This window comes from Mobula hypostoma, chromosome 5 (assembly GCF_963921235.1).
Source record: "Mobula hypostoma chromosome 5, sMobHyp1.1, whole genome shotgun sequence".
Classification (NCBI taxonomy): domain Eukaryota; kingdom Metazoa; phylum Chordata; class Chondrichthyes; order Myliobatiformes; family Myliobatidae; genus Mobula; species Mobula hypostoma.
In genome coordinates, this window is record NC_086101.1 from 24,531,816 (window position 1) to 24,554,189 (window position 22,374).

Consider the following 22,374-nt stretch of genomic DNA (forward strand, 5'->3'; position numbering starts at 1 on the left):
ATGATTTCAGTCTTCCTCGACGCTTTAATCGGCGAGATCGGCGAGACATGGAGCAGATCATGGGCTCGCGCCCTTTTTCCAGTCCTCTTGTCCTGGGGACCGCACCCCTCGCTCGAAACCTCACCGAACACCCTCACATGCAACATAGCGCAAGATAGCTCAATCGTCCCTAAAACACATCGCCAGCAAATAGATCACAGGCTCCGGCAATAGCATAACCGCTTCTAAAAGAGAAAGGCATGAAATAAGTGAAATAATTAGTGTCATGAACCGTTTGAAGATGTCGCCATTGGTCGCGTTGTTCGCTTGCGTCATCCTGTTCCGGGACACAGAGCCTTTTACTCTGTGAATCTTTGAAGGTGATCCGGGAGAGTAGAAATTCCGAGTTCTCGAAATTTTGTTCATGTGCTCTTTTCTCGTTACATTTCTGGACCATATTCCATTTGTTCTGTCAGCATGAACTCTTTTCCCTTTCGTTTGATCACCGCTTCATTTTTTCCTTCCTTCATGTCTTACCGGATACTGCCTCATTTCCCTCCACGACTTATACTCACGTCAGGCTGCTGTGCATTGGCTGCAGCTCTGTGTTTAACACAATCATTACTACAGATCTGATCATAAAGCTCCAAACCTTGGAATTCCCTACCTCCCTCTGCAACTGGATCCTCGACGTCTTCGCTGGAAGTTCACAGTCTGTGCGGATCGGAACTAACATCAGGATCTCGCTGATCAACACTGGCGCATCTCAGGGATGTGAGCTTAGCCCAATGTTCTACTCTCTCTACACGCATGACTGTGTGGCTATGCCTAAAGCAAATAGCATCTATAAATCGGCTGATATATTAACTGTTAGAACATAGAAGAGTGCAATATAGGAGCAGGCAATTCGGTCCACAATGTTATGTCGACCAGCTAAAATGCAAACCTAAAACCACCCAAATACTAATCTCTCCCAACTACATCATGCCCACATCCCTCCATCTTCCTTACATTAACGTGACTATCCAAACGCCGCTTAAAAAATATGTAATGTATTCGACACTACTCCATACCAGGCAGCGCTTTCCATAGATCCATGACTCTGAGTGAAAACTTATCTCTCACATTCCCTTGAACCTACCCCCCCTCCCCCACGTTGAAAGCATGCTCTCTGGCATTATACATGTCCACACTGGGAGTCAAATACTCTCTATCCACTTTATCAATGCCCTTCAGATCTCGGCTCCAAACATACAGAGAAAAGAATCCATGTTCATCCAACCTCTCGTGATAGCACTTGGCGTCTACTCCATGCAGCATCCTGATGCATCTCTTCTACACACCTTGCAGCGCTTCAACATCCTTCCTACAGTGGGTCGACCAGAACTGTACGCAGTCCTCCACATGTGACATAACCAGTAATTATATAGTTGCAACATAACCTCCTTTCCTTTAAACTCAATGTCTTGACTAATGAGAACAAGCATCCCATAAGCTTTCTTATCGATGAGCCTTCAATGAGCGATGAACTTGCATCCCAAGATCTCTCTACTCAGCAACATTGTTAAGGATTTCGCCCTTAAAAGTATACGGTGTCCTTGAATTTTCCGTACCGAGGTGCAACACCTCAAAATTTTCCGGGTTAAGTATCATCTGCCATTTCTCAGTCCATATCGGCAACTGGTCTAAATCGCGCTGTGTTCTCTGCCAGTCTTCTACAGTATCTAGAACTGTAGAAGTTTGGCATAGAACACAGGAGGAGGCGGAGCGGAGTAACAATGGCGCTAAACGGCGACTCCTTTGTTTGCATCTTCAGAAAAAGCTCTATTGCCATCTTTAATATTTCTATTTTTCCCATTCAGGGTTCTTTTGAAGACCCTAACTGCAGTTACACGCTGACTTCGGTTCTTTGCGGGAATGGCACCTGCTTTCGGGATTTCATAACTGCCCGTTGTCGGCACGCCAAGGGCTCGGCCTAAAGAGTCCTGCTCGGATTTGGAAGCTTAGGGTCCCGGGGCTCTAGCGACGGGCAGATCGAGGGTCGGTGTCACGGCAGGAGACCCCTGTGTCGTCGGGAGAGTCGAAATATCTACGGCTATGCGTCCAGAGACCCGATATCTTTGAGATCTTCAGGCACAGAGCTCGGAAAAAGCGACGTAACGGACTTTTAACATCGTAAACCAGCAAGTTGTTTGTTATGTCTCTTCGCTCGTTGGGAAAACAGAGACAACTCCTTCCCCCTTATTCGGGAGAGAGGGAACCTGTGGTATGTCGAAACCGGGTTAAACGCGAAGTCTTTGGGGTAACAGCAAGTCTGCGTCTTTGCTGATGCTTTGCTCACGCTTGAGTGCTCGGTGGCGAGTGCCAATGGTTTTCTTGTCGGTGGGGAGAGGGGGGATTGTTGCTTTCCTCCGCTTACACGCAGGAGGGAGAGAAGCTGGAGGGACTTTGGGGTTCTAACATTTAACTGCCGTTCATTCTTTGGGTCATTCCTCTGATTTCGTGCATGGTTGCAAAGAAAAAGCATTTCCTGATGTATATTGTATACATTTCTCTGACCTTTCAAATTGGAGCTTTCAGTTCCACCAAACTTCGTATCAGCCGTTAATACTAACCAATCCATCTACATATTCAGCCAGGTCATTTATATACTGTACAGTGCAAACAGCAGAAGTCCCAGTACAGATCCCTGCGGGAATCTGCTAATTACAAACCTCCAGCTCGAACAAATCCCTCAACCACTACCCCCTGTCTTCTATGCTCAAGCGTGGTCTGCATCCAAACTGCCAAACCGCCGTGGACTCCGTACATCTTAATTTTCTGGATCAGCTTCCCATGAGGGACTTTATCAAATGGCTTACTAAAATACAAGTAGAGAATATGCACTACCACCCTCATCTATCTTTCTCGTCACCTTGTCAAAAAACTCAATCAAGTTGGTAAACTATGACCTGCCACGCAGGAAGCCATATTGGCTGTCCCTAATTAGGCAGTGGGTTTCCAAAATTCATATATATTCTATCCTATAAAATTCCTTTCAGTAATTTACCTACAGCTGACCCTAGCCTCGCTGATCTATAGTTCCCTGGCTTTTCCTTTGAACCCTTCCGAAATAGAGGTATAACTCCCCAGTCCTCCGGGGCCTCGTCCTTAGCTATTGTTTACAAGATTTCAGACAGCGACGAGAAAGGCGTAGAGGAGCGAGACATACCCAGCTATTTGAGTGTGTCGCAGCAACAACTTTGCACACAACGTTAGCTATACCGAAGAATTATTTGTGGACTTCGGAACGCGATGGACGAGAACATACACAAAAGCCCTCTTGGAGGGATCAGAACCGTGAACAATTTTAACTTCCTGATGTCAACGTCTCTGAAAATCTCTTCTGGGCATCGAATATCGATGCAATAACAAGGAAAACCCGACAGCTGCTCAATTTTATTGTGAGTTTGATGAGATTTTGTATATCACCCAAGACACTAGCAAACCTCTACAGATGTATCGTGGGAGGTATTCTAGCAGGCTGCATTAACCTCTGTTATGAGGTGTAGCACTGCAGAGGATCGAAATAAGCTGCAGAAAGTTGTGAACTCAGGATGAGTACCGGCCTTAACAGTATCCAGGATATCTTCAAGTTGTGATGCTTCGAAGTTGCGGCATTCATCATTAAAGACGTACCCTCTTCTTAATGCTACCATCAGGGAGGAGATACAGAAGACATAGGCGCACAGGCAACGATTCGGGAATAACTTCTTCCTTTCTGTCATTACAAGTCTGAATAGACATCAAACCCAAGAACACGACCTCCCTACCCTTTCCCCTCTCTTTGAACTATTTATCTAATTTAACTTAAAATATATGTGTATACATATTGTATTTACAGTATTTTTATTATTGTATGTCGCACCTTATTGCTGCCGCATAACAACAAATTTCACGACCGACGACAATGAGATTAAACATAATTCTAGTTCTAATTCCGATGGCGACGTTGCATCTGGGTGCGTTCTGTTCTCCATTCTCTGCGACCCTTCCACTACTTTTCCTATAGATGTAATGATATCTCGCCCTTGCCTGTTTCCTGCTGAAACCATCCCCAAAATTTCTTTTCTCCCTGAATCACTCCGCTTTCTTTTCTTTATTACTCTTTCTCCCTCTCGCCCGCTCTCCCTTTGCGACCCACTTCATTTAGACCGTCGCTCACTACTTTCACTTCAGTATTATATTGTTCTAGTCCAAATCTGGTATTCCAATTCTCCAATCTCCATATCTTTCTTTCTTCCGCTGGTCCCTTCTACAGTTACTGCACCGTATCGTTCATCGTTTGTTACACTTTAATCGATAATGCCTTACTCTCGCATTATTCTTATCCCCTGGAACCTGTCCTTCCCGATGGACTTCCATATTTGCGGCGACTCGAGCTTAATGAAGACGTGAGATCTTGTCTTTGCTTCTTCGCACTTTCAAACTGCAACCGGGCATGCTTCCCCGTATTCCCCCGTTCCCTCCCATATGTAAAGATGAGCAGGTTAGCAGATCAATTAGCGGTTGCAATTTACCCGACTGCAGAGATATGTTCTGCTAGGTAGGAGGTTGTCATGATATATCAGTGATATTCTGACTTTCTCCTTATTTTCCCATTCTGAGCCGTCACATATTTCCTCGGCTGAGCAGCCTATAATTTCTTTCGCTTAAAACTGTTCGGTAAATATACAAAAATGGCTCTGCCTCTAATAATCCTCGTCCTCTTTCTTACCTTTGCTCTTATGCTGTCTTAGTGTTATACAGCACATAAATAGTTCCGTCGCCCAGCGCTTTGATGTGAGGGCTTTCACTTATTTGCGACTCCTACGTGTTTGCATTATGCCCGTATCCTTCCACACTCAGTAATCACAATATTAGGTACACCTGTTGGTGAATGCAAACATCTAATCAGTCAATCATGTGACAGTAACTTAATGCATAAAACGCATGCAGGCATGCTCACCATGTTCAGTTGCAGTTCAGATCAAAGATAAGAATGGGGAAGACATGCGATGTAAGATACTTGTACCATGGAATGATTTCAGTAGGTGATTAAAGCATCTCAGAAACTGCTCATCTCCTGGGATTTTCACACAGAGTAGTCTTGAGATGTTGCAGAGAATAGTACGAATACAAAACTATCCAGTGCGCAGCAATTCTGTTATACAAACGTTAGTATTAATGAGAGAGTTCGGAGAAGAATGCCCAGTCTGCTTCAAGTTGAAAGGAACGCAAAAACACTGTTAAAATAGTAGTTTGTGGAGGAGCATCTCTGCATGCGTGTTACGTCGAATCTTGAGGTGGACGGGCTACACAGGAGAAAACAGTAATCCACTCAGTGGCCTCTTTGTTAAGTAAGAAGAACTTTGATGTCAATGTAGCAGGTTTACAATGGCACAAAGGTCGTGGTGCATCGATAACCATAGTTATAGATAAATAGACATATCATTTATCCCAAAGAAATTTCGTCAAGGCAGCCAACGGAGGACACCGCGTCAGATTTCTCCTATCGACCTGGTGACTGTTTGTTGATTTGCCATGTGACATCACGATTTCGCGGGCTGATCCATCTATCAATTAGCGTTTGACCTAATTCTGTGCGTGTCAATGTGCTCATTTTTTCCGGGTAATTCCGATCAAGCAGACTTCTTTGGCAACACTGGACACGAGAAACATACTTCAATTGTAAGAATGACGACGAATATGTAAATCTGTGACACACACCCTTTCGGAATACATGTTCACAATTGAACAATACGCATTGTTGGAAAAGTTGAGGAATACTGTGATTCACAGTACCCCTAAAATACTTACGTCGAATGTTTGGATTGGTGTTTTTTTTTCGCGGCAAACGACATCACTTAGCCCAGTACAAAATCGGGCATCCTGCTCAGGATATGCGGTCCGAAAACATAGGATATCATCTGAAGTTTGGTGAGTCTCCATTTTCCTTCTTCGAAATCTTATGCAGAACATGTGAGATAAATCGGGTCTCATTACAATCTTAAACCATTAGTTATTGTCAACGCTTTAGATTCAACACTCGTATTCAGTTATAAAATGAGTCAGTAACAACGTTTATTGTTGACTAAAGAAAACTAGCTGAATTTTGTGATGTTGGAGCCTTTCGAGAAGGTAGGATATGAGATCTCTTGGTCTCGTCCGTGATGTTGGCATTCAACGTCGCGAACTGGCAGTTCTTTTTGGAGTCAAGAGTTTTCAACATTACCTGTACGGCGAATATCTCGATATTCATACGAAGCACAAGCCATTGGTGAAATTGTTTGCTGAGAGCAAGACCGAGTCTTAGGAGCGTCAGCAAGATTGCAACGGTAGTCCTATACCTGTCCCCTCATCTGTACACGGTATCTTATACTCCCGGTAGAAGTAATTACGCCTTAGATGCCTTAAGCCGTCTTCCGTTACGTGAATATCACCGCGAGTCAGAACGTCCAGGAGAACTGCTACTACCGATGGATTTGCTGAACGCATGTCCGATCACCGCACTTGAATTAAAAAAGAAACTGAGCGAGATGTAACATTGGCACAAGCAAAAAGGTACGTAGAAGATAGATAGCCATCTAGTGTGTCCGAAACTGTGCTACCCTATGCCAGACGTCAAAAAGATAATGCACTGCGGGAAAGTGCATTCCTAAACGATTAAGGTCCCTAACCTGGAGAGCTACATTCCACACACTTGAATGCGCTGGCCTGGAATTGTCTGGTCCACTGTTCCAGTTAACCCCAATGGCGCCTCAAAGAACGGGCATTATCTTTCAAACAAACACATGCATGCATGGTTGCGCAATCAATCTTCAGGAGAATAAAGTTGAAATTCTTTTACTGGCTTTTGCTTGTCCTCGTTTCACACCTCGGTTATTTTACTAAATTAATTTTGTCTTGCACAGTCACACCTCCTGTTATTTCGTATTCGTCATTCCTCTCGCAAGCTGCTACTCCTTCTTTCTCCCGACCTGAAACTCTGATTCAGTCTCCTTTTCAGTTTCTATTAAACGTCTTACACCTGAAATATTGAATCTCCGCTTCTCCACAGAGGCTGCTCTGACCCGGTGGACATAATACCCAGCATTTTCTCTTTTTTTTTCCTTCAACATTCATGGCACATATAGCAGTTTGCTATTTTGCATTTCATAGATTCGCTGCTAAAAACAACTTTTTGCTGCTTTGTAGGGGCAAGTTCACATATTGTGTTCCAATAATATTCCCTTAATAAAACAACTCTAGATATGTCAAGCAAGAGAAAATCTGCAGACGCTGGAACTTCAAGCAACACACACAAAATGCTGGAGGAACTCAGCAGGCCAGGCTGTATCTATGGGGAAAAAAGGACAGTCGACGTTTCGGCCGAAACCCTTCGGCAGGACTGCAGATATTTAATATTCTTGCTGTTCACTTACACTGAAGTCACAGTCCTTGATGTCATTGATGGGCTGTAATTTCCCAAAGTCACAAACATCATTCCATCCTACTGATGGATCATTCCCACAGACCGGCGGATGTCTCGCTTCCAGTGCAGTGCCCAATCCGCTCCCGAATCGCTATTGGTCCGCGGTAGTCCAGTTCACTATGCAAAGCCTTGCCCTAAAACTTCACAGACTCCCTGTTCAGGGTGAGATCGAAGAAACAGATAACAAAAGGACATAGCAATCACAGGCAAAACTATCCCTGCCGTCGAGGCTATCTTCAAGAGGCGATACCTCAGGAAGGCGGCATCAATCGCCGTCAGAGATTTGCCGAATGGAATTGATGAACGGCTGCGTAACTGTTTAACCTCCGGTTAAAGTTTTCCTTTGTTTTTCCCCCTTATTGTTTATATATGTTTAATAAATGTTTGGTTGTTTTCATAACACCTGTCTCGATTAATATTCATTGTTGCCGTTTACGTAACAGTAGTTATATACAGGCTTCTCTTATATAGCCAGTATGTACACTACAACTTACAACGGAAGGTGAAAAAACGCATGTCAAAGGAGCAATGTTACAATACTCATGGGGTATACAATATGCGGGTAGATCGGGAAAATCAATTTAATGTTTGATGTCAGGAGAGAATTTACAGAATGCCTACGAGGTTGCTTTTTAGAGCAACCTGTCGTTGATTCACAAGGAGAATGGGCATTCTGGATTGGGTGTTGTGTAATCAACCAGATTCGATCAGGGAGTTTACGGCAAAGGGACGCTTCAGAGTCAATGATCATAATATGATATACATAAGGTTTTATGGACTTTCTTCAAAAGAAGGAAAAAAGAAAACCCCAACTGACTTAAAAAAAAGCCCACTAACTACAAAAGAAAAAAAGAACATTAGGAACCAACTCCCGGAGCAATACGCCTTACAATCATCTCTACATATATATATATAAAGAAAAACAACCACCGCCAAATCACATCTATATAACATAAAATTGGAAGGAAACCGTATAAATTAATTCAAATTAAATGATAGCATTTGGCAAAAGAGCCCCACCTTCTCTCAAAATCGAATCGGGGATCAAAAGTTCTACTTCTAATTTTTTCTAAACTAAGACATAACATTACTTGGGAAAACCATTGAATTAGTGTAGGAGCAGAAGTATCTTTCCACTTCAATAAAATAGCCCTTCTTGCCAACAATGTAACGAATGCAATTACATGTTGGTTTGAAAATGAAATACCCTGAATATGATACGGAACTATTCCAAATAGAACAGTTAATGTATTAGGTTGTAAACTAATTTTCAAAGCTTTAGAAATTGTAGAAAATAAAGATTTCCAAAAAGATTCCAATCAGGAACATGACCAGAACATATGTGACAAAGTAGCTACTTCATTCTTACACCTATCACAATAGTTGTCTATATTAGGAAATAGTTTGGATAACCTCTCCTTTGTTGAGTAATAACGGTGAACAATTTTAATTGAATTAAACAATGATTGGCACACATCGAAGAAGAATTAACCATTTTCAGAACTGGCAACCAATCTTCATTAACAAAAGTCATACTAAGATCTCTCTTCCAATTTTGTTTAATCTTTAGAGAGAGGTTATCTTTTTGTAGTAAAAATCAATTATAAATTCAACCAAAGGAACCTCTCACTAAAGGATTCATATTCAAAATAGTATCCAACAAATCAGAATCTTTCATATATGGAAAGGTAGAAACATATTTTTGTAAGAAATGTCTAACCTGAAAATATTGCAAGAAATGTGTATGAGAGAGAGAATATTTCCTAATTAACTCTTCAAAAGTCATCAATGGAACATCACTAAATAAATCTGCAAAAGACCAGATCCCCTTGTTTCTCCATAAAAGAAAAATGGGATCAGTAATTGAAGGTTTAAATAGCAAAATTTCGAAATACAGGGCTAGACAATTTAAATTGTTTAAAATTAAAAGAGCTGCGAAACTGAAAACAAATCCGTAAGGACTGTTTAATAACAGGGTAGAGATTGAAATTGGGAATTTTAGCAAATTGTAAAGGTAATGGAGCTCCTAATATTGAAGTTAAATGAAATTGTTTAATAGCTTTTAATTCCAAATCAATCCAAGCTGGTTTTTGGCTCTTATCGAGCCAATGTAACCAAAAGCATAGTTGTCGAATATTAACAGCCCAGTAATACAATCTTAAATTAGGTAGCGCAAGTCCACCATCTTTTTTGGATTTTTGTAAATGAAACTTATTAATTCTTGTTTTTTTATTATTCTAAATAAAGGACGAAATAGCAGAATCAATTTGATCAAGAAATTTTTAGTGAGAAAAATACGTATATTTTGAAAAATATATAAAAATTTAGGTAAAATCATTATTTTCACGGCATGAATACGACGTATAGAAGAAAGTTTAAGAGGATTCCATCTAGAAAAAAATTGATTCATTGAGTCCAATAAAGGAACTACGTTTGCTTTTTAAAGATATTTTTATTTTTTTGTAATGATAATACCCAAATATTTAAAAGAATTCACAATCCTAATTGGAATATCATTATATATAAAAACATAAACATTTAAAGGGAACAATTCACTTTTATTTAAATTAAGTTTATACCCTGAAAAATTTCCAAAATCATTTACTAATTCCAAAAGATTAGGAAGAGGTTCTTCAGGATCCTTCCAAAATTTAAAAAATCCATTTTTATCACATAACCTGACATGCGTCTCTTGTACAAAAATTATATCAGGTTGGAATCGGTTAATAATTTTAAATGTTTTCTTACGCTTAATAGGATGATACCAACCACGGACATTCCAACTTAAAACATTTAACTCTTTAAATAACATCATGAAACTTTATATCTAATGAAAACAATTAGACGCATGTCAGGATAATGTAGTTGTGAATAGCAGTAATAAGCAACAATAATAACAATTTGCGTACGCTCCGGAATTCCATAATGGGAATAAAAAATAGAAATAGAAAAAAGAAAAAAAACCCACCCAACCTACAAAGCCCAGAAATAAGTCGATATCTATCGACGCAAGCCCCAAAGAATGCATAAAAAGCAATTCTGAACTCCAGCTGCCTAACTAAAAGGTACAGATGAAAAAAGGTGATCTGTCTCCCTCTCCTGAGTCTACAACTCATGACAGTCGACAAACAACCCATTACAATCAAATTTTTAAAAAACAGTTAACAGAAACTACCTTCAGTTTTGAAAGTACGCTCCATAACATTAGATAAGAAAAAAAACAAGACGTCCAAAACAAATTCTTGAAATATTTGCTCTGTAGAAAAGACAATCGCCATCTTTAACTTATTACATCTATCTATAAAACGTGAAAAAACCCGAATAGTAAGTTAAAAGTTCTTAACAAAAACATATAAAGCAAAAAAAACAACTAGTTCATAAATGTAGCAAGCAGAAAGCAATTCTAAACGATTTAAAGTTTCTACAGTCTTTCAACATATCCCATACGATGTCTTCTAAAATTAAAGCCGTCCAAACCAGTCTATTTCAAAGATAAAGGTACATTATAATACCAAGACTTTCTATACGCCTCAATTCTTCCGATCTCATCATTCCTTATATCATGAAAACGATCAAACATTTGTAAATCCTTTAAACTTCAGGCTTCACACTCATCAGGGAGAGAATTAATAAAACACAATGCATCGGCTGGGTCCTCAAAAATAGAAACCTCAGAGCCTTCAGCGAAAAGCCTTAATTTAGCTGGGTTTTGAAGAAAGACATCCGTCTTTGAAAAAACATACGCATTGCGGCAACGAATACAGAAAGTTTCTGAACAATTTCACCCGGAAAATCTTGAAAGAAACGAATCTTAGAGCCTTGAAATTTAAATTTTGTTTTCTTGCCAGCTTAATAATAGTCTTTGTCTCGAAGTTCCAACCCTATGAGCTATTTCAATGTTGAGCAATTGTGGAAAAGCCTCGGGAAATAGAGATTGAAACATTTTAGCAAAATAGTCCAGTGTGTCCGCTGATTCTGCTTTCTCTTTCAATCCAACAATTCGAATATTGTTCCGGCGAGAGCGAGCTTCCAAATCAACAATTCATTGTTGAGCCTATTCCAGACGAGAAGAAATATCAGCGGCATTGCAAGTTACCTCTTTAAGACCCAAGCTCAAAGAATCAATTCTTTCCTCCAAAGAGAGAAGACTTTCTTTTAGTTGAGTTAATTCAGCGACGATAGAGCTCATTTGACTCTCTAACCTCTAAACCCAGGCTGGCTTCTCTGCAGCTTCGTCAGTTTTTTACGCTTACCATTACCATTACCATTACCAATACCAATTCGGGATTTCTTTTCGTGCTTCTCAAGATAGCCACAACCATAATTATCACTCTGCAAGATCCGACTGAATAAAGTTCAAATTTCACCAAGTTTAAGTCGGGAAAGGGAAAAATTAAAGGCAGACAGAAAGTCACTGTGTCTTACATGTCCACAGGCGGAAGGCGGAGTCCAAGCTTCCTAGATTATGGCTTGGTCTCAGAGACTGGAAAATTTCAAATGCCGCTCATTGTTCAAAAAAGGAGGAAGGCGGAAGGAAGGAAATTATAGGCCAGTTACCGGGATCTCAATTGTTGCAAAGACGTTGGCGGTGATGATTCAGGATGACGTCTCAGGGTGTATGAAGGCTCATGATAAAACAGACCAAAGTCAGCATGGTTCCCTTAAGGGAAAACCTTGTCATGCAAAGTTTTTGGAATTCTTTGAAGATCTAACAGTAAAAGGAGAAACGGTCGATTTTGTGGGTTTGGATTTTCAGATTTTAACAACGTCCCGCATAGGAGGCTGTTTAACAAGATTAAAAAATATGTGGTGCTGCAGAAAATATATTCGCGTGGATAGAGGATCAGTTTATTGGTTGGAAGTGTTACTCGGTTGGTAAAATTTGAAATCTAATCACTCGAAAGAGGTTATATAGGTTGGGAAGGTGTTGAAACATTGTATATAAAACTAAGGAACTGCAAGGGTAAAAAGGAGTTGAAGGGAGTTCTCACTCCATCCTTCCGCCGCCCCACTAAGAATAGGGTTCCCCTTGTCCTCACCTACCACCCCACCAGCCTCCGGGTCCAACATATAATTCTCCGTAACTTCCGCCACATCCAACGGGATCCCGCCACTGAGCACATCTTTCCCTCCCCCTCTCTCTCTCTCTGCTTTCCGCAGGGATCGCTCCCTACGTGACTCCCTTGACCATTCCTCCCCCTTATCCCTCCCCACCGATCTCCCTCCTGGCTTTTATCCTTGTAAGCGGAACAAGTACTACACATGCCCTTACACTTCCTCCCTTACCACCATTCAGGGCGCTAGACAGTCCTTCCAGGTGAGGCAACACTTCACCTGTGAGTCGGCTGGGGTGATATACTGCGTCCGGTGCTCCCAATGTGGCCTTCTATATATTGGCGAGACCCGACGCAAACTGGGAGATCGTTTCGCTAAACACCTACGCTCTGTTCGCCAGAGAAATCAGGATCTCCCAGTGGCCACACATTTTAATTCCACGTCCCATTCCCATTCTGATATGTCTATCCACGGCCTCCTCAGGTTGTGAAGCCACACTCAGGTTGGAGGAACAACACCTTATATTCCGTCCGGATAGCCTCCAACCTGGTGGTATGAACATTGACTTCTAAAACATCCGCTAATGCCCCACCTCCCCCTGGTACCCCATCCGTTATTTATTTATAGACATACATTCTTTCTCTCTCTCTCCTTTTTCTCCCTCTGTCCCTCACACTATACCCCTTGCCCATCCTCCTGGTTCCCCACCCCCCTTTTCTTTCTTCCTGGGCCTCCTGTCCCATGATCCACTCATATCTCTTTTGCCAATCACCTGTCCGGCTCTTGGCTCCATCCCTCCCCCTCCTGTCTTTTCCTATCATTTTGGACCTTCCCCTCCCCCTCCCACTTTCAAATCTCTTACTAGCTTTTCTTTCAGTTAGTCCTGACGAAGGGTCTCTGCCCGAAACGTCCACTGTACCTCTTCCTAGAGATGCTGCCTGCCCTGCTGCATTCACCGGCAACTTTGATTTGTGTTGCTTGAATTTCCAGCATCTGCAGAATTCATCGTGAAGGGAGTTCTATACAGTTGTAAGGATTTGATCTACAAATTGCAAAGGGAGGTAAAAAAAAAAAATTCATCTTGAAAGGGTAATGTTGCAATAGTGATGGGGGACTTCAATACGTAACGTTGGTTAGGAAAATCCTGCTAGTGGTGGATTGAAAGAAAGGGAATTATTAGAATGCCTACGACATGATTTTTTAGATCAGCTCGTGGTTCAGCCGACCAATGGATCAGCTATTCTGCATTGAATGTTGTGTAATGATTGGAATTGATTAGAGAGCTTAAGGTAAAAGAGCCCAAAGGGGAGGGTGATCATAATATGACAGAATTCACCGCGAAACTGAGAAGGTGTAGCTGAAGTCAGATCTATCAGTATTACAGTGTAGTAAAGTGAATTACAGATTCATGAGAAAGGAGTGGGCCAGACGTCATTGGGAAAGAATGCTTTCAAGAACACCAGCAGAGCAGCATTGGTTGGCATTTCTAGAAGCAATTTCGAAGGACAGGATATATGCATTCGAAAGAGGAAGAAGTATTCTCAAGTAAAGATGACACAACCATGGCTAACAAGAGAAGTCAAAGCCCTCATAAAAACAGAAGAGAGGGCATATAATAGAGCACAAATTATTGAGAAGTTCAAGGATTGGAAAGCTTTTAAAAACCAACCGGAGGCAACCAACAACCATTCAGAACGTAGAGATGGAATACGAAAGTACACTAGCCAATAATATTAAAGAGCATACCAACAGTTTCTTTAGATACACAAAATATAAAGAAGAAACGAGAATGGATATCGGACCACTGGAAAACTATGCTAGAGAAGGAGTAATGGGGGACAACGAAATGGCGGATGAAGTGAATAAGTATTTTGCATCAGTCCTCACTGTGGAAGACACTAGGAGTATGATTTAAGTTCCAGCTGTCAGTGGCCATCAAGTGTGTGGAGTTACCATTTCTGGAGGCAAGGTTCTTGGGAAACGGAATGGCCTAAAGGTAGATTGGTCACCTGGACAAGATGGTATACGCCCCAGGGTTCTGAAAGAGGTGGCTGAAGAGACTGTGGACGCAATAATAATGATCTTTCAAGAATCTCTAGATTCTGAATTGTTCCGGAAGACTAGTAAATTGCAAACGGCAGTCCACTCTGCAAGGAGAGAGAAAAACAGAAGAAAGGAACCTATAGGCCAGTCAGTCTGACTTCAGTGGTTGGGAAAATGTTGGAGTCGATAATTAAGGATGAGGTCTCAGGGAAGTTAGAAGTACATGATAAATTAAGCTGGAGTTAGCATGATTTTGACAAGGGAATATCTCGCCTGATAATTCTGCTGGAATCCTTTGAAGAAATAACAAGCAGGATAGACAAAAGAGAATCAGTTGATGTTGTGTACTTGAACTTTCAGAAGGCCTTTGATAAGGTGCCACACATGAGGCTTCTTAACCAATTACGAGCCCATGATATAACAGAAAAGATTCCCGCATGGATAACGCAGGGGCCGATTGGAAGGGGGCAAATAGTGGGGAAAAGGGAGCCCTTCCTGGCTGGCTGCCGGTGACTAGCGGTGTTCCACAGGGACCTATTTTTTTACGTAATATATCAATATTTTGGAGGATGAAATTTATGGTTTTGCTGCAAGGTTTGCAGAAGATATGAAGGTTGGTGGAGGAGCAGGTAGTTTTCAGGGGGCAGCGAAGCTGCATAAGGACTTAGATTAGAAAAATGGGCAAAGCAATGGAGGATGGCAAGTGTCATGCACTTTGGAAGAAGAACTGAAAGGGTTGACTGTTTTCTAACTGGAGATAAAATACAGAAACTGGGTCAAAAGAGCCTTGGGAGTCCTTATGCATGATTCGCTAAAGGTTCATTTGCAGGTTGAGTTTTTGATGAGGAAGGAAAATGTAATGGTAGCATTGATTTCATGAGGTTAAGAATATAAATGCACAGATGTAAGGTTCAGACTTTATAAAGCACTGGTGAGGTCTCACGGAGTATTGTGAGCACTTTTGGACCCTTTATCTTAGAGGAGGTGTGCTAAAACTGGAGAGGGTTCAGAGGTGCTTCGCAAAAATTATTCCAGGTTTGACCATCTTGTCATGTAAAGAGCGTTTGATGGCTCTGGGCCTGTATTCACTGGAATACAGAAAAATGAGTAGTGACCTCGTTGAAACCTATCGATTGGTGAAAGGCCTGAAAAGAGTGGATGTGGAGAGGATGGTTCCTATGGTGGGACAATCTAAGTCCAGATGATGCAGCTTCAGAATATAGCCGTGGCCTTTTAGAAAGGAGACGCGGAGAAATTTATTTAGCAAGAGAGTGGTGCGTCTGTGAAATTCATGACTACAGGCAGCTATGCCGGCGAAGTTATTATATATACTTAAGACTGATAGATTCTTGACTGGTGAGGGCATGAAGGGATACAAGGAGAAGCCAGAAGATTGAAGCTGAGAGGAAAATTGGATCAGCCATGTGGAAATATCGGCGCAGACTCGATGGACCAATTGGCCTAATTCTGCTCTTATAACTTACAGCCTTATATATACAAAAAGCTGGGACACCCACCCTGCTCATGGACTGCTTGTCCTAGTCTCATCAGGGAGAAGGCTATGTAGTACCAATACCAGGACTACCCGACTCCAAAACAGTTAGTTTCCCTAAGCAGTAATACTGATCAACCCCTCCACCGACTACCCACCGTCTGTACTTCATCATTTCCTATATCAGTCACCTTATGTACAGACACTAATAAATCTCGCTTCAATTTATGTACTGTTACGAGAATACACATAAAATTAAGATGTTTGCTGGCCTGGGCTAGCATCAGTGGCATCAGCAGTTGGTCTGCCACCTGCCCTCAGGGGAAGGAGAGATAAGGAACAATGGAGCAGCGTCTGGAGATGTGTAATGAAGGGATGTGGGAGGAAGAGCTGTCTGGAGCGGCTCCCCCTTTGAACCCTGAACTGTTTGAAGTGATGGACAGGCGATACCCCAGCAGGGGGATAAAAAGGGACAGGTTCGCTAAGACACACACGCCACCCGAGGTAACGAGACCCTGGAAGCGGTGCGCCTCTCACGAGTGGTGAGAAGTATCGGACAACGCACAGGGTGGAAAGGTACGATCAGCGGGAACCCGTTGCGTGTCCGCCCTTGCCTGGGTGCCGGGTTCACTGCAGAGGATCGACCGCATCTGGAGGAGGGGTCACAGTCGGTGACCTCAGGTGACATCACCAAGGACCCGCCCAAAAGCTGTTTGTGAGCCATCTCGCTGGTCTGTGAGCCATCTTGCTGGTCTGTGAGTGAAGCCGTTCTGAATGATGAGTTGTTCCTATTCTATCTCTCTCTTCCCCCACGTTGTCCACCGCCATGGCAACGATTACTGCGAACTGAACTACTAAACTGGACTGAACTTTGAGTCATTTTGAAATTGGTCATTTACCCCTAGACAACGATAGAGCTTGATTGATGCTGTTATCTTAATTCTGTGCACATGTGTGTTTATCATCACTGAACTGTTGCATTTATTATCCTTTCGATTACTGTGTTGCTTGTTTCTTTAATAAAACTTTCTTAGTTCTAGTACTCCAGACTCCAACTGAGTGATCCATTTCTGCTGGTTTGGCAACCCAGTTACGGGGTACGTAACATAAGTGGGGGCTCGTCCGGGATTTTGAACGCTAAATTTGGGACGGAGTAAATTGATTGGGTTAAAATTCCCGAAAGAAAGAAAAGACAAACAGCAGAAATGGAGGTTGAGGAATTTATAAAGGCGCCGACCTTGGAGGCATTAGAGGATGCCAGGAAATCGGAATTGATAGCTGTGGCAAAACGGGTGAATCTTGCTAAGGTGAAGTCGACAATGAGGAGAGAGGAGATACACAGAGCTATTGTAGAGCACTATGTATCTAAAGGTGTGTTTCCCCAAGGTGAGCTGGGGGAGGTGTCTATTGAAAAACCTGCTGGAGACGCGGTACAGGTACAGCTTGAAAAACTGAGACTCGAGCACGAGTTCCGGGTATGGCAGTTAGAACACAAAGAGAGAGAGTTAGAAAGGCAGGAGAAAGAGAGAGAGTTAGAAATGCAGGAGAAAGAGAGAGAGTTAGAAAGGCGGGAGAGAGAGAAAGAGTTAGAAAGGCGGGAGAGAGAGAAAGAGGTAGAAAGGCAAGAGAGAGAAAGACAGTTGGAGAGAGAAGAGAGAGAGAGGGACAGGCAGTTGGAGAGAGAGGAGAAACAGAGGGAAAGGGAATTTGAGCTGGAGAAGTTAAAGATAAGGGCCGAGCAGGGGCTCGTGCCGAACCAAGGTGGAGGGTTCCGGGCGACCCAGGAGGTTAGGCTGGTTCCCCCATTTGACGATACCGATGTGGATCGGTACTTTCTCCACTTCGAAAAAGTAGCTATAAGTCAGGACTGGCCGAGGGATAAGTGGGTTGTTTTACTTCAGAGTGTACTGAAAGGGAAAGCCCAACAAGCTTACTCCGCTTTATCTGCGGAAGATGCCCAGAGGTATGAGGTGGTGAAAGAGGCCATCCTCAGGATTTATGAGTTGGTCCCGGAGGCATACCGGCAGAGGTTCCGGAATGCGAGGAAGCGGTGGGACCGCACGTATTTGGAGTTTGCTCGTGAGATGCAAACATATTGTGAGCGTTGGTGCGCCTCGAAAGGGGTAGAGGGGGATTATGACAGACTGCTGCAGCTGATTCTGATTGAGCAATTTAAAGGTTGTGTCCCTGAGGGTATGAGACCCTACCTCGATGAGAAAGAGGCAGCCACGTTAGCCGCAACTGCTAAGTTAGCGGATGAGTATGCGTTGACGCATAAAATGAAGGTTGCCCCGAGTAAAGGCTACCAGAAGGGTAGTCAGGACGGAGGGGAGAGTCCGCCGGAAAAGTCAGAAAGTAAGCCGGGGACTAGTGAAAAGGATAAGGTAGACCGGGAGCAGTCTGGTAGGAAGTCTCCTGGGGTCGTCTGTTATAATTGTGGGAAAGTCGGACACTTTGCGTCCAGGTGCTTTGCCCCAAGGAAGGAGACGGGGAAAGGAAAAGCGGAAATTTTGAATGGCTGTATTGAGCTGTTAAGCGAACCGCTAGGGAAGGACAGGTCTGAAAAAGTCCAGGAAGGGCGCGAGAGGTTTATCTCGGCCGGACTGGTGTCAGTGAAAAAGAGGTTAAAACCAGTTCCAGTGCGGATCTGGAGAGACACGGGAGCGTGTCAGTCACTAATACTGAAGAGTGTATTAGAGTTTAGCTCAGAGACCCAGACTGGGGAGGTAGAGGTCAAAGGTGTTGGGGAAGGGACAGAGTCAGTCCCTTTGCACCAGATACATTTACAGAGCAACCTGGTCTCTGGACTAGTCACGATCGGGGTGAGGTCCGAATTACCGATGAAAGACGTGGAAGTCTTGCTCGGTAATGACATCGCCGGAGGAATCGTGTTCCCAGTCGTGAGATTGACGGGTCAGCCTGCCAGCATGGAGGCCCCGCCCGCGATGGTGAATTTGGCTGAAACATTTCTGCCAACCTTGTATGAGACAGGGTGTAGTGAGATAAGAGGTAGTGAGGGAGCTGGGACGGACGTAGCAGTAGCCAGGAAAGAATTTGTGCAGACGCAGGAGCGAGACGAGGGGCTGATGGTTTTTGCCGAGACCGCTCTCTCTGACACAGCCTTGACAAGCTATTGTGCGGATAAGGAGGTGCTAAGGAAGAAAGGGAAATCAAGTACAGCATCCGCAGATGAGGAGTGGGGGGTGGTGAAAAAGAGTTATGGGGATGAGGTTTTTAACATGGCCCACGAGGTACCCCCCGGTGGACATTTTGCGGTGCTGGAGGAAACAGTTGGTGGAATCATGAAAGAGAGTTACCGGCTGCCCAGGGGGAAAAATGTTATTGATCATGACCGACGCGAACTGAGACGGTCACCGGCTTTTGATATGCTAACAAACCTAGTCGGTGTTAGCGTGGAAATCAATGAAGCTAGGGGCCCCCTGCTAAGAGAAAAAAACCATTTTGAAAAGATTAGGATGGGATCGGTCAGATGGGAGAAGGCTATTGTTTTGGCCAGGTCTACTGATAAGGTCTCTCCCTTAATCCCCGAAGGAGTAATTAAACGACTCGCACCCATGTGTTTGATTGTCCCGAGGAAATGCAAAGAACTGGGACGTTGGGTGATTGTGGTTACAATGGGGCGGCCAAGTAAACAACACCCATATTTTTCGAGTAATTCAGTGACTAAAGGGCTGATGAACACAGAGGTGTGTATTGGCAATTTAACACGGCTGTCTGAAGCCAGCTTGATCGTGACCCTTGGAAAAAATGAATTCGGCCACACGAATGTCACTTACCTGGGAATTGTGGTGACACAGGGGCAGCTGGCAGTGATGCAAGCTACAGTGCAGGCTATCGCTGACCTCCCAACCCCGACAGACAAGAGGGCCCTCAGAAGGCTTTTGGAGATGGTGGGGTACTGCAGGAAGTTTTGCAATAACTCTGCGGTCAATACCCGTCCCCCTCCTACTAAGCCCTTGCGAGAGAAAATTGAGTCGGAATGGGACGACCCTTGTTGTTGTGGTCCGGGACAAAACCAAATGAGAGGTTACATTGGTCGCAATTCATCAGTGTTTTTGGCCACTATGAAGTTTGCTGAGTTGGAGCCTGGTCTAAGGGATTGTTAATAACACGTGTAAAAGGAACAGAAAATGTGATGACTGTCTGTCAAGGTGTTGACAGCTTCAAATTCTCTGTATTAGCTAAATAACTGTTAAAGATGTATATTGTGTATGTATCAGATAATGTAGTCATGTTTGTAATTTTTACCTCCCGGTAAAAATCCTTAAAGGGGGAAAGTGTTACGAGAATACACATAAAATTAAGATGTTTGCTGGCCTGGGCTAGCATCAGTGGCATCAGCAGTTGGTCTGCCACCTGCCCTCAGGGGAAGGAGAGATAAGGAACAATGGAGCAGCGTCTGGAGATGTGTAATGAAGGGATGTGGGAGGAAGAGCTGTCTGGAGCGGCTCCCCCTTTGAACCCTGAACTGTTTGAAGTGATGGACAGGCGATACCCCAGCAGGGGGATAAAAAGGGACAGGTTCGCTAAGACACACACGCCACCCGAGGTAACGAGACCCTGGAAGCGGTGCGCCTCTCACGAGTGGTGAGAAGTATCGGACAACGCACAGGGTGGAAAGGTACGATCAGCGGGAACCCGGTGTGTGTCCGCCCTTGCCTGGGTGCCGGGTTCACTGCAGAGGATCGACCGCATCTGGAGGAGGGGTCACAGTCGGTGACCTCAGGTGACATCACCAAGGACCCGCCCAAAAGCTGTTTGTGAGCCATCTCGCTGGTCTGTGAGCCATCTTGCTGGTCTGTGAGTGAAGCCGTTCTGAATGATGAGTTGTTCCTATTCTATCTCTCTCTTCCCCCACGTTGTCCACCGCCATGGCAACGATTACTGCGAACTGAACTACTAAACTGGACTGAACTTTGAGTCATTTTGAAATTGGTCATTTACCCCTAGACAACGATAGAGCTTGATTGATGCTGTTATCTTAATTCTGTGCACATGTGTGTTTATCATCACTGAACTGTTGCATTTATTATCCTTTCGATTACTGTGTTGCTTGTTTCTTTAATAAAACTTTCTTAGTTCTAGTACTCCAGACTCCAACTGAGTGATCCATTTCTGCTGGTTTGGCAACCCAGTTACGGGGTACGTAACAGTACATACAATCGATATTTGTCAGGTATGTTATGCATTTACATTTATTGTATTTTGTGGTGCATCTGATGCAAATTAACAATTATTTCGTTCTGAATTTTGAATCAAATTGGCTGTCCGTATCTGGCAGAAACATTGCTGAAGCCTTACTTGTTTACAATCTCTATTGAGGCACAGCTAAAGATGGGCCCAGAGGGCGACTTCTCCCAGTTCAGCGCCAAAACAGCTAAATTCGTCCAATTCTAAAGCCTCTATTAATTTTTTCAGGCTGGCTAGAGTCCAGTCGAGATCTTTGATCTACAACAGAACTCAAACTGCAGTTTTGCACGGCGGCGTGTTCATGTTCTTGGAGCCAGCCGATCGTTAGCGTTTCCATATGCCCAGGTTGGGCCTAAACTCGGGCGCCTTCGGGGCTTTGCGCGGCTCTGTGCAGATGACTTCTCGCCCCAGCGTAGCGAACTAAAGTGTAGAGGGAGCCGGAACATCGAAGCCAGCGAGAGCAGCTATGGGAGTAGCTCTGCAGTCGGCGATTGGTCGCTCTGTCTTTCTGTCCCTCTCTCTCTCCCTCTCCCTCTCTCTCTCTCTCTCTCTCTCTCTCTCTCTCTCTCTCTCTCTCGATCTCGATTACGAGGAAGAGTTTGCTCCCGATTTTCGAGTCAGGAACTCGAAATAAAAGACAATGGTTCAGACTGACTGTAACATCGAAACTGCGACTGTTGTCTCTCCTCTCGCTGTAGAAGGAGCGATATCTGTCTCTCTCTTGTCAGTGAGAGGGGTTGTCTGTGGGAAGTTGAATGTTGGAATGAACATGTTGGTGTTTGATTATCATTGTCTCTTATTGGAAGATTGCTTACATGGTAGGTAGTGGGAATGCTGATGCTCATGCTTGAATCAGAGAGGGAGTATGGTGCATTGATGATCCTTGCTGCTGTTTGTGCGTGGGAGCATACGGGGTTTTTGGGGTTCTGATGTTTTTTTTCTGTCATTTATTCTTCAGGGTTTTACTTCTATTTCGAGGATGTCTGCAGAGAGTAAAAATTTCAGATTGCGTATTGCTTACATTCTCTGATTAAATTGGACTATTGAATGGGACTATTTAAGGGATTTGAATTTAAACTTGCATTTCTTTAAATGTGGTTTA